At 39.9% G+C, this 10,308-nt stretch overlaps 1 long non-coding RNA gene across 1 annotated transcript; it reads left to right on the top strand.

Annotated features, from left to right (window-relative positions):
• The first annotated feature begins 697 nt into the window (after positions 1 to 697).
• LOC133621347 (uncharacterized) lies at positions 698 to 9,955 on the top strand. Its single transcript, XR_009817647.2, has 3 exons — positions 698 to 793; positions 9,390 to 9,539; positions 9,648 to 9,955. It is a non-coding gene; the product is annotated as an uncharacterized lncRNA (long non-coding RNA).
• Positions 9,956 to 10,308: the final 353 nt, after the last annotated feature.

Raw genomic sequence — 10,308 nt, forward strand, 5'->3', positions numbered from 1 at the left:
GATCACATTTACCGCGCTCACAACATCTGTTAAAACCTCATTGAGTTCGGGGCTGAGCTGCCTTGACGCGAGTGCTTCGGTGAATGACACAGTGTGTGCCCGTCAGATTTTTGTTTCTCTGCAGGCGCTGGCTCTGGCTCGACGACCTTTGAGGTGCGAGTCACAAATGTATATATTTGTGTAATTGTGGTCCACACATTAGCCTGCTACCCATACGCGCGAAAGTTTGTTCCGCTTAGCCCCGCCCCCATTAGTTACTGTTGCTATGTCTGTCAAACTTTCGCTCCTACCGAGAAATATAAAGCCTACAGTAAAAATAAGTACCGGTAATTTCCATTTATTTATATAGCGGATTTCACAGACAGAATCACAAAGTGATTTACAGTGTGTATAGAAAATGAAAGCATAGTAAAAAAAATAATCTAAAAATATAATAATAAAAAAAATGTTTAAAGTGAAATTTCCTCCCGTTCCTCGCGCCCCACCTGTCATGTCTCTATTCCCCACCAGTGGGGCGCGCCCCACACTTTGAGAAACGCTGTTCTAAGGACTCCTTGATGAAAGAGCTACATGAGAAATCCAGCCTTCACAAAGATAAAAATGGTGATTAAGCTAAATGATTATTATTGTGGTTGTATATATATATATATGTCCATTGTTTTTATTACTGTATGTTTTGTTGGTAAATTGGTCAGGCATATTTTTGGACGGCTAGGTAAGGGTCCTAATAAGAACAAAGTGATTGAGGAGTTCAGTATTGTAGTAACTCATAACTTACTACAAAATGGAACACGTAAGTATTAATTAAGCTACATTTGTTTCCAAGATGGGTGCCTTGTTGAGCGTTATGTTGTGGTGACTGTTTAGTTCCTGTATCGGCTAATGCTAAAGTTGCTAATCCTTTGCCCATGTTGTTATGGAAGGTCAACTCAGTGAAGTGCACAAAAGTACAATACATTTTGAGATACGTTGTGTTTCTATTTTAAATACCGTTTCATATTATTTTTAATGTTAATCATTATTGGTGGTTGTGCCTGCTGTGATGGTCAGATGAAGCCTTATGAGGCGCTAAGGAAGTAAAGGGGAAGGCGAGGGCTACGGAAGCTCATGGGGTCAAAAATTATGTCTGCAACAAAAAATTTGAACGTATCGATAAACCCCTAGTATATCGACATCATTCTTTTTTATCGGTATCTGCTTTTTAAAAAAAATGTTTTGCAACTATAACACAACTACATCAGCATATACAATATACACACATGCAGGGACCTGGCAAGGTGAGGCAAGGCCTCACCTTGCTTAACCATGAGATGGTCAAAAACTAAGTAATAAAATAAAATAAGTCTTGATATTTGTCTTTTGGTCTATGCTTTCTATGTGATTTTGGTGTGGTTCCTGTACATTTTGATAATTTTCCTGGTCAAAATCACGGAAATTCCGTGTTTCCTGATGAAAATAACGCGGCAGACGAGAAGTGAGGCAGACACAGGTGGTGCCTCCACGTCTACACACAAAGTGTATTGAGTGTGTGCGTGCGACGGGGCGCGTGCTTGTTGCCACGGGGAAAAGGCAGCAAGTCCCTCTGCCTCAAAGTTGGGGGTGATATATCAAAAGTTCATGAACTGCCAACAGCGGTTAACCCTTGAGAAGAAGAGGAAGAAAACACCAGACAACAACTGCTACGCTTCCCGGAAACTGTTATGCTTTTTCAACCTAAAAATGGAGGTTTTGATTTCTAAAATATGGAATTTTTCAAGACTGGACTTTCAATCAAATCAAGAAGTCATTAATACTGGGAGACTAACGCCAGAGCTGCCAGATTTGATTCAAAGGTGCGTGGTCCGAGGACAGAAAATAACGCGTTCATTTCAAAAGGATTGGTATACTGGAAAAGAATGGCTTTGTGGCTGTGCTACAATTGTATTTTTTTTATTGCTTTCCCTGCTTTTATTCTCAACGAGTGACCGTGTTTGGACCCAAATGGGATATACTGAGATGGCGACTTGTCCATGGTGTACTCTGCCTTCCACCCGAATGCAGCTGAGATAGGCTCTAGCACCCGTCGCAACCCTGAGAGGGACAAGCGGTAGAAATTGGATGGGATGGGAAGGATCTCAAAAATCTGCCAAAAAGCTTCAAAAAACATGAAAGCTCGTCTGCCCACATTCAAGGTCAGATTTCTTTAAAAACGTTTGGAATATTGATCTGGCTCTAAATGACACTAGATATCAGAATCCACAATGCCAATGTAAAGGAACATCGTGAGATATTAAAAGACCTGATAAACACCACTTGCTTTTTGGGGAAACAGGAGCTCGCATTTCGTGGCAATTATCTCAATTGAGAAAGAGAGACAATTAAAACTCTAAGAAAAAGAGAAAAAGGAGGACTTCCACAACAAAGTCATAGAGATCTTCGTCCAGAAGGAAAGGCGAATGGACTTCATTTACAAGTAAAGGGAAGATTTACTGTCTAGTGCAGGGGTCCCCAAACTACAGCCTGCAGGCCGGCTGTTGCCCGCCACCGTCCAACATCCGGCCCGCGGGAAGTCCCAACTTTAAAAAAAAAGAAGACGTTTTTTATTTGTTTTTTTTCCAATTATTATTTTTTTAAATCTGTCCTTTCTAATCCATTTTCCACCGCTTGTTACTCTCGGTGTCTCCTAGCCGCTCAGGCATATCATATTGTCTAAAAATGCATTTTCCCATCGATAACGCGACATCATTGCGCTCGCGTCGCAGTGTCGGATACAAAAAAATTGTTTGCAAATCCATTCATCCCTAAATTTTCTACCGCTTGTCCCTTTTGTGGTCGCAGGGGGTGCAGAGCCTATCTCAGCTGCATTCGATCTATTTAAAAGCTATGACCCAGACTCACAGATAAACGTGTATCTTATAATACTCACCTTCATTTTTTTGCAGGGGAGTTTTGTCGAGTGTAGTTGTCTAATCTAAAAATGTTGATAGTTCGGATAAATGAATATTGGTGTATAGTGGCGAAGAAAACAACAATAACGTAGATTAACAATAGCGGTCCAGTTGCTACTCCCAATGCCGCGATTAGGTGTAAAAAGCTCTGAGTGACCAGCAAGTGGCAAATACACACATATCTACTATTAGCAACGTCAAAACGCTCCAAATACAAAAACGATCTGAAACTAAAAGTGCCTCCATTTTTCTATACCGCTTATCCTAATTCAGGTTGTAGGTATCCCAGCTGACTTAGGGCAAGAGGCGAGGTACTCCCTAGAATGGTCGCCAGCCAATCGCATGGCACACATACAAAAACACACTTGGATTCATGCATATGGACAATATGGAGTCTCCAATAACCCTAACAGACCTACAAACCCCGTTTTAATATGAGTTGGGAAATTGTGTTAGATGTAAATATAAACGGAAAACAATGATTTGCAAATCCTTCTCAACCCATATTCAATTGAATGCACTACAAAAACAAGATATTTGATGTTCAAACACATAAACTTTTTTTTTTTTTTGCAAATAATAATTAACTTAGAATTTCATGGCTGCAACACGTGGCAAAGTAGTTGCTGTTCACCACTGTGTTACATCACCTTTTCTTTTAACAACACTCAATAAACGATTGGGAACTGAGGAAACTAATTGTTGAAGCTTTGAAAGTGGAATTCTTTCCCATTCTTGTTTTATGTAGAGCTTCAGTCGTTCAACAGTCCGGGGTCTCCGCTGTCGTATTTTACGCTTCATAATGCGCCACACATTTTCGATGGGAGACAGGTCTGGACTGCAGGCGGGCCAGGAAAGTACCCGCACTCTTTTTTTACGAAGCCACGCTGTTGTAACACGTGCTGAATTTGGCTTGGCATTGTCTTGCTGAAATAAGCAGGGGCGTCCATGAAAAGATGGCGCTTAGATGGCAGCATATGTTGTTCCAAAACCTGTATGCACCTTTCAGCATTAATGGTGCCTTTACAGAAGTGTAAGTTACCCATGCCTTGGGCACTAATGCACCCCCATACCGTCACAGATGCTGGCTTTTGAACTTTGTGTCGATAACAGTCTGGATGGTTCGCTTCCCCTTTGGTCCGGATGACACGATGTCAAATATTTCCAAAAACAATTTGAAATATTTATCAGTATTTATTGCCACCTTTCCCAACTTCTTTGTCACGTGTTGCTGGCATCAAATTCTAAAGTTAATGATTATTTGCAACAAAAAAAAAAGTTTATCAGTTTGAACATCGAATATGTTGTCTTTGTAGCATATTCAACTGAATATGGGTTGAAAATGATTTGCAAATCATTGTATTCCGTTTATATTTACATCTAACACAATTTCCCAACTCATATGGAAACGGGGTTTGTATTTTGGGGAATGTGGGAGAAAGCTGGAGACCGTAGGAGTACATGCAAACTCTGCACAGAGATGCCCAAACAGAGATTTGAACCCAGATCTCCTGACTTTGTGGCAATCATGCTATAACCACGAGGCCCACATGAATTAGAAAACTGTTGCAATCTCAAAGAATCTGCAAGATCAAATGCCGTAACAACCCCCCAAAACAGCATTCACTAGAGAAATTCTGCAACTTCATGAAACAAAATGGAAATTAGCCATGTTGAAACCTAATATTTTTAAGTACAGAGTAAACACTTTTTACAGTGAAGAGTTTCACAAGTGATAGAGAAAAATGTACCTCTAAATGCTGCCGACTTTCTTCTGAGCCTCTCGGCAGCATGTCTTTAAAGCGAGATATCTCTCAGTTTGACGCCTCTGGTAGCCTGGCTAACTTCCTGGTCGCTTGCTTACCTGCAGAATTTCTTTTTTTAAGTTGTTTGCATGTGCATATGCCGAATTTTTCTTTAACACGTGTTTATGATCCTGCTATATTATTGCAACATTTTCTTATATGTATTATGTTTGTGTATTTTTGGTTTTGAATCATTTCTGTGTTTGGAGTGTTTGGACGGTGCTGCATGTCGGCCACCCAATGAATTAGACAACAAGTTTGCATTTATTTAAAATGCGATGCTTCTTATTTCAGGACTTCGCAGTCAGGCAAAGCTATCTGATTCACACGCAAAACAAACGCCAACAGACAGATCTTTATTCAAGTTCTCAACCTAAATATTGCTGCCCTTTTTTCCCTCAAAAAGAAAATAAGTACTTAGCTTATGTAAACAAGATAAATGTGTTGTTTTGTCAAAGCTTGCAATCATGGCCCAAGATTTACTGTTCATAGCCTGTTTGTTGACAGCAGCCATATATTTGTGTTTAAAGGAATATGAATTACTCTAAGAATGTTTACAGTATTTTTGCTCACATTTTTCTCAGAGGAAACCATGGAAATTTTAATCATCTGTGCCAGGGTCTGTGAAGTAACGTTTTGAACTCCTAAAAGGGCTCAACCCTGATTATTTCAGAGGCTTTTAATAAGGGAAGAATACATATATATATATATATATATATATATATATATATATATATATATATATGTGTATATATATATATATATATATATATATATCCATCCATCCATTTTCTACCGCTTATTCCCTTTGGGGTCGCGGGGGGCGCTGGAGCCTATCTCAGCTACAATCGGGCGGAAGGCGGGGTACACCCTGGACAAGTCGCCACCTCATCGTATATATATATATATATATATATATATATATATATATAATTTTTTTTAAATAAAACACTGCCTCAACCTCAAGTTGTGCCCAGGGTGAATCTGCAATCTTCTCTTTTTGGCTGAAAAGCTTAATTCCGTTGCGATTGGTCAGGGGTCCAGAGTTGGTTACAGCCCTACACCCTGCCATGGCTCAGCGCTGCATATAGACAGATTTTGTGGAAATCTCGTTCTTGTGCCTGGTGACAGTTATTGAAATGACAATGCGTTTCATATAAAATCGCACTCCAAATGTATTCCTGGCGACATCGTTCTCCAATACTGATTGGAATATGAACACACATTTTCCACATTCGGGGTGTAAATTTTGGTACGGTTTTCAAAATTGAACTGGAAAACGTCGTTATTTTTTGGAAATATTAGCTCATTTGGAATTTGACGCCTGCAACATGTTTCAAAAAAGCTGGCACAAGTGGCAATAAAGACTGAGAAAGTTGAGGAATGCTCATCAAACACTTATTTGGAACATCCCACAGGTGAACAGGCTAATTGGGAACAGGTGGGTGCCATGATTGGGTATAAAAGCAGCATCCATGAAATGCTCAGTCATTCACAAACAAGGATAGGGCGAGAGTCACCACTTTGTGAAGAAATGCGTGATCAAATTGTTGAACAGTTTAAGAACAACATTTCTCAACGAGCTACTGCAAGGAATTTGGGGATTTCACCATCTACGGTCCGTAATATCATCAAAAGGTTCAGAGAATCTGGAGAAATCACTGCAAGTCCGGAAACCAACATTGAATGCTTGTGACCTTCGATCCCTCAGGCGGTACTGCATCAAAAACCGACATCAGCGTGTAAAGGATGTCACCACATGGGCTCAGGAAAACTTCAGGAAACCACTGTATGTAACTACAGTTTGTCACTACATCTGTAAGTGCAAGTTAAAACTATCCTATGCAAAGCCAAAGCCATTTATCAACAACACCCAGAAACGCCGCCGGCTTCGCTGGGCCCAAGCTCATCTAATATGGACTGATGCAAAGTGGAAAAGTGTTCTGTGGTCTGACGCGTCCACATTTCAAATTGTTTTTGGAAACTGTGGACGTCGTGTCCTCCGGAACAAAGAGGAAAAGAACCATCCGGATTGTTATAGGCGCAAAGTTCAAAAGCCAGCATCTGTGATGGTATGGGGGTGTATTAGTGCCCAAGGCATGGGTAACTTACACATCTGTGAAGACACAAGTAATGCTGAAAGGTACATACAGGTTTTGGAGCAACATAAGTTGCCATCCAAGCAATGTTGTCATGGACGCCCCTGCTTATTTCAGCAAGACAATGCAAAGCCACGTGTTACATCAACGTGTCTTCATAGTAAAAGAGTGTGGGTACTAGACTGGCCTGCCTGTAGTCTAGACCTGTCTCCTATTGAAAATGTGTGGCGCATTATAAAGCCTAAAATACCACAACGGAGACCCCCGGACTGTTGAACAACTTAAGCTATACATCAAGCAAGAATGGGAAAGAATTCCACCTGAGAAGCTTAAAAAAATGTGTCTCCTCAGTTCCCAAACGTTTACTGAGTGTTGTTAAAAGGAAAGGCCATGTAACACAGTGGTAAACATGCCCTTTCCCAACTACTTTGCCACGTGTTGCAGCCATGAAATTCTAAGTTAATTATTATTTGCAAAAAAGAAAAAAAAAGTGTATGAGTTTGAACACCAAATATCTTGTCTTTGTAGTGCATTCAATTGAATATGGGTTGAAAAGGATTTGCAAATCATTGTATTCCGTTTATATTTACATCTAACACAATTTCCCAACTGATATGGAAACGGGGTTTGTAGACTAGCCTGCATGTAGTCCAGACCTGTCTCCCATTGAAAATGTGTGGCGCATTATGAAGCCTAAAATACCACAACAGAGACGTCGGACTGTTGAACAACTTAAGCTGTACATCAAGCAAGAATGGGAAAGAATTCCACCTGAAAAGCTTAAAAAATTGGTCTCCTCAGTTCCCAAACGTTTACTGACTGTTGTTGTAAGGAAAAGCCATGTAACAGTGGTAAAAATGCCCCATGTGCCAACTGTTTTGCAATGTGTTGCTGCCATTGTTAATGACTATTTGCAAAAAAAAAAAAAAAACGTTTCTCAGTTCGAACATTAAATATCTTGTCTTTGCAGTCTATTCAATTGAGTATAAGTTGAAAAGGATTTGCAAATCCTTGTATTCTGTTTTTATTTACAAATTACACAACATGCCAACTTCACTGGTTTTGTGTTTTGTATTACGTTACCGTATATCATCTAACATATCTGACAGCATGATTTTGTAACAGTCCACTTTTTTATTATTATTATGGTGCTGGGATACCCATGAGTTCAGTCTTTCAAAGCTTCTCGTAGACCACCATTTTTTGACCTTTGGTATTTGTCAAATCCTAGTTACGGCCCTGACTAGGGGTAAGGTAAAAACAGACCAGTTTCCCTATGTGACACTTCAACATCATGTAGAACAGTGGTTCTTAACCTGGGTTCGATCGAACCCTAGGGGTTCGGTGAGTCGGCCTCAGGGGTTCGGCGGAGGTCAAAACACACCCGACTCATCGTGTAAATACAAACCTCTCCCTATCGGCGTACTACGGGTACGGCAACAGCTGACTGATTTGCAGGTGTGTAGTTTGTTGTGAGTTTATGCACTGTGTTGGTTTTGTTGTATGAACAAGGTGATGTTCATGCACTGTTCAGTTTATGCACCAGTAAAAAAAGCATGGTAACACTTTAGTATGGAGAACATATTCACCATTAATTAGTTGCTTATTAACATGCAAATTAGTAACATATTGGCTCTTAACTAGTCATTAAGTACATACTAATGCCTTATTCGGCATGGACTTATTATAACCCTAACCCTCTAACCCTAACCCTAACCCTAACCAAATAACTCTAAATAAAGTCTTTATTACTTAGAATATGTTCCCCTCGTGTCCAAAGAACTCTAAATTAAGTCTTTGTTACTTAGAATATGTTCCCCATACTAAAGTGTTACCAAAAACATATAACTTTGTCTTGAATTTGAAAAAAAAAAATATATATTTATATATTTATATTAAGAAGGGTTCGGTGAATGCGCATATGAAACTGGTGGGGTTCGGTACCTCCAACAAGGTTAAGAACCACTGATGTAGAACAATAGTACAACATTTTAAGCACCAACATGCATCTAAAACAGGGGTAGGGAACCTATGGGTCTAGAGCCAGATGTGGCTCTTTTGATGACTGCATCTGGCTCTCAGATAAATCTTTGCTGACATTGCTTAACATAAGTAATGAATACTTCCGCTGGTAATCACAGTGTTAAAAATAATGTTAAAAATATAAAACATTCTCATGGATTTTAATCCATTCATCCATTTTCTACCGCACCTGTTCAAGAAGTCGCATTATTGGTAAGAAGTATTTTATTTATTATTGGTTAGCTTCAGAATAACAATGTTATTAAAAAGAATAAGAGACTTATTGTACTCTAAAAATGTTGGTATTACTTAAAAATGCATGCATTTAGTTGTATTCAGTGTTAAAAAATATTATATGGCTCTCACGGAAATACATTTTAAAATATTTGGCTTTCATGGCTCTTTCAGCCAAAAAGGTTCCCGACCCCTGATCTAAAAGATATAAATGTAGGTTCTGGCCCCTGTAACTGTCATACAAGTGTAACAAGAAGTTACCCTCCTAAATACTAACACTGTATTGTTTATTTTACTTTTAGGTTTTTTTCTCACCTCCTTTATCAAAGTGAAAAATCCTTAAGACTGACGCCGTCCACGTGGCCTGACCTGCTCATCCCAGATGATGTCAACCAGGCCCCTGTCGGACCTCATCAAGCGAGGCTTCAGTTCAGTCAGTCCTGTCATGACAGGTTTGGACTTCATTTTCTTATGTTCCTGTATTTTGTTTTATTTCCTGCCCAGTGCTCTTACTTAGTTTTTTGTTTCCCGTTTGCCTTCTTTTGCCACTATTGCTCCAGTCTGGGATGTGGCCTCCTCACCTGTCCCTGATTGGTAATCACAGGCACACCTGTTCCTGGCTGCCAATCAGGATGCTATATATGCCAGCTGTGTCGTCTGGACTGGGCTAGATCATTTTGTTTTGTGCGCCTGTGTTTTCTGTGCACCTCCCTTCTGCATTATTCCTTTGTGTCTTCAAGATAAAATATGTTTACCTGTGCTTCGCCTGCAGTCTCTGCATCTTGGGGTTCCAGACCGACAGACTTTAACAAGTATCCATCAACCAATCAATCAAAGTTTATTTATATAGCCCTAAATCACGAGTGTTTCAAAGGGCTGCACAAACCACAACGACATCCCCGGCTCAGATCCCACATCAGGGCAAGGAAAAACTCAACCCAATGGGATTACAATGAGAAACCTTGGAGGGGACCGCAGATGTGGGGACCCCCCACCCCTGGGCGACCGATGCAATGGACGCCGAGTGGACCTTGCATAATAGTGTGAGAGTCCAGGCCATAGTGGATCTAGTATATTAGTGTGCAAGTACAGTTATCCACGGTTCTTGTACTTCTCACTTATTTCAATGAAAAATGTTCACAAAAATGTTGCTTGGTTTTCGTTTACCATCTGTTATCGTACGGCCAAACACTGTGGATAAAGTTGCAATTAGGGTTTAAT

This window comes from Nerophis lumbriciformis, linkage group LG21 (genome assembly GCF_033978685.3).
Source record: "Nerophis lumbriciformis linkage group LG21, RoL_Nlum_v2.1, whole genome shotgun sequence".
Classification (NCBI taxonomy): domain Eukaryota; kingdom Metazoa; phylum Chordata; class Actinopteri; order Syngnathiformes; family Syngnathidae; genus Nerophis; species Nerophis lumbriciformis.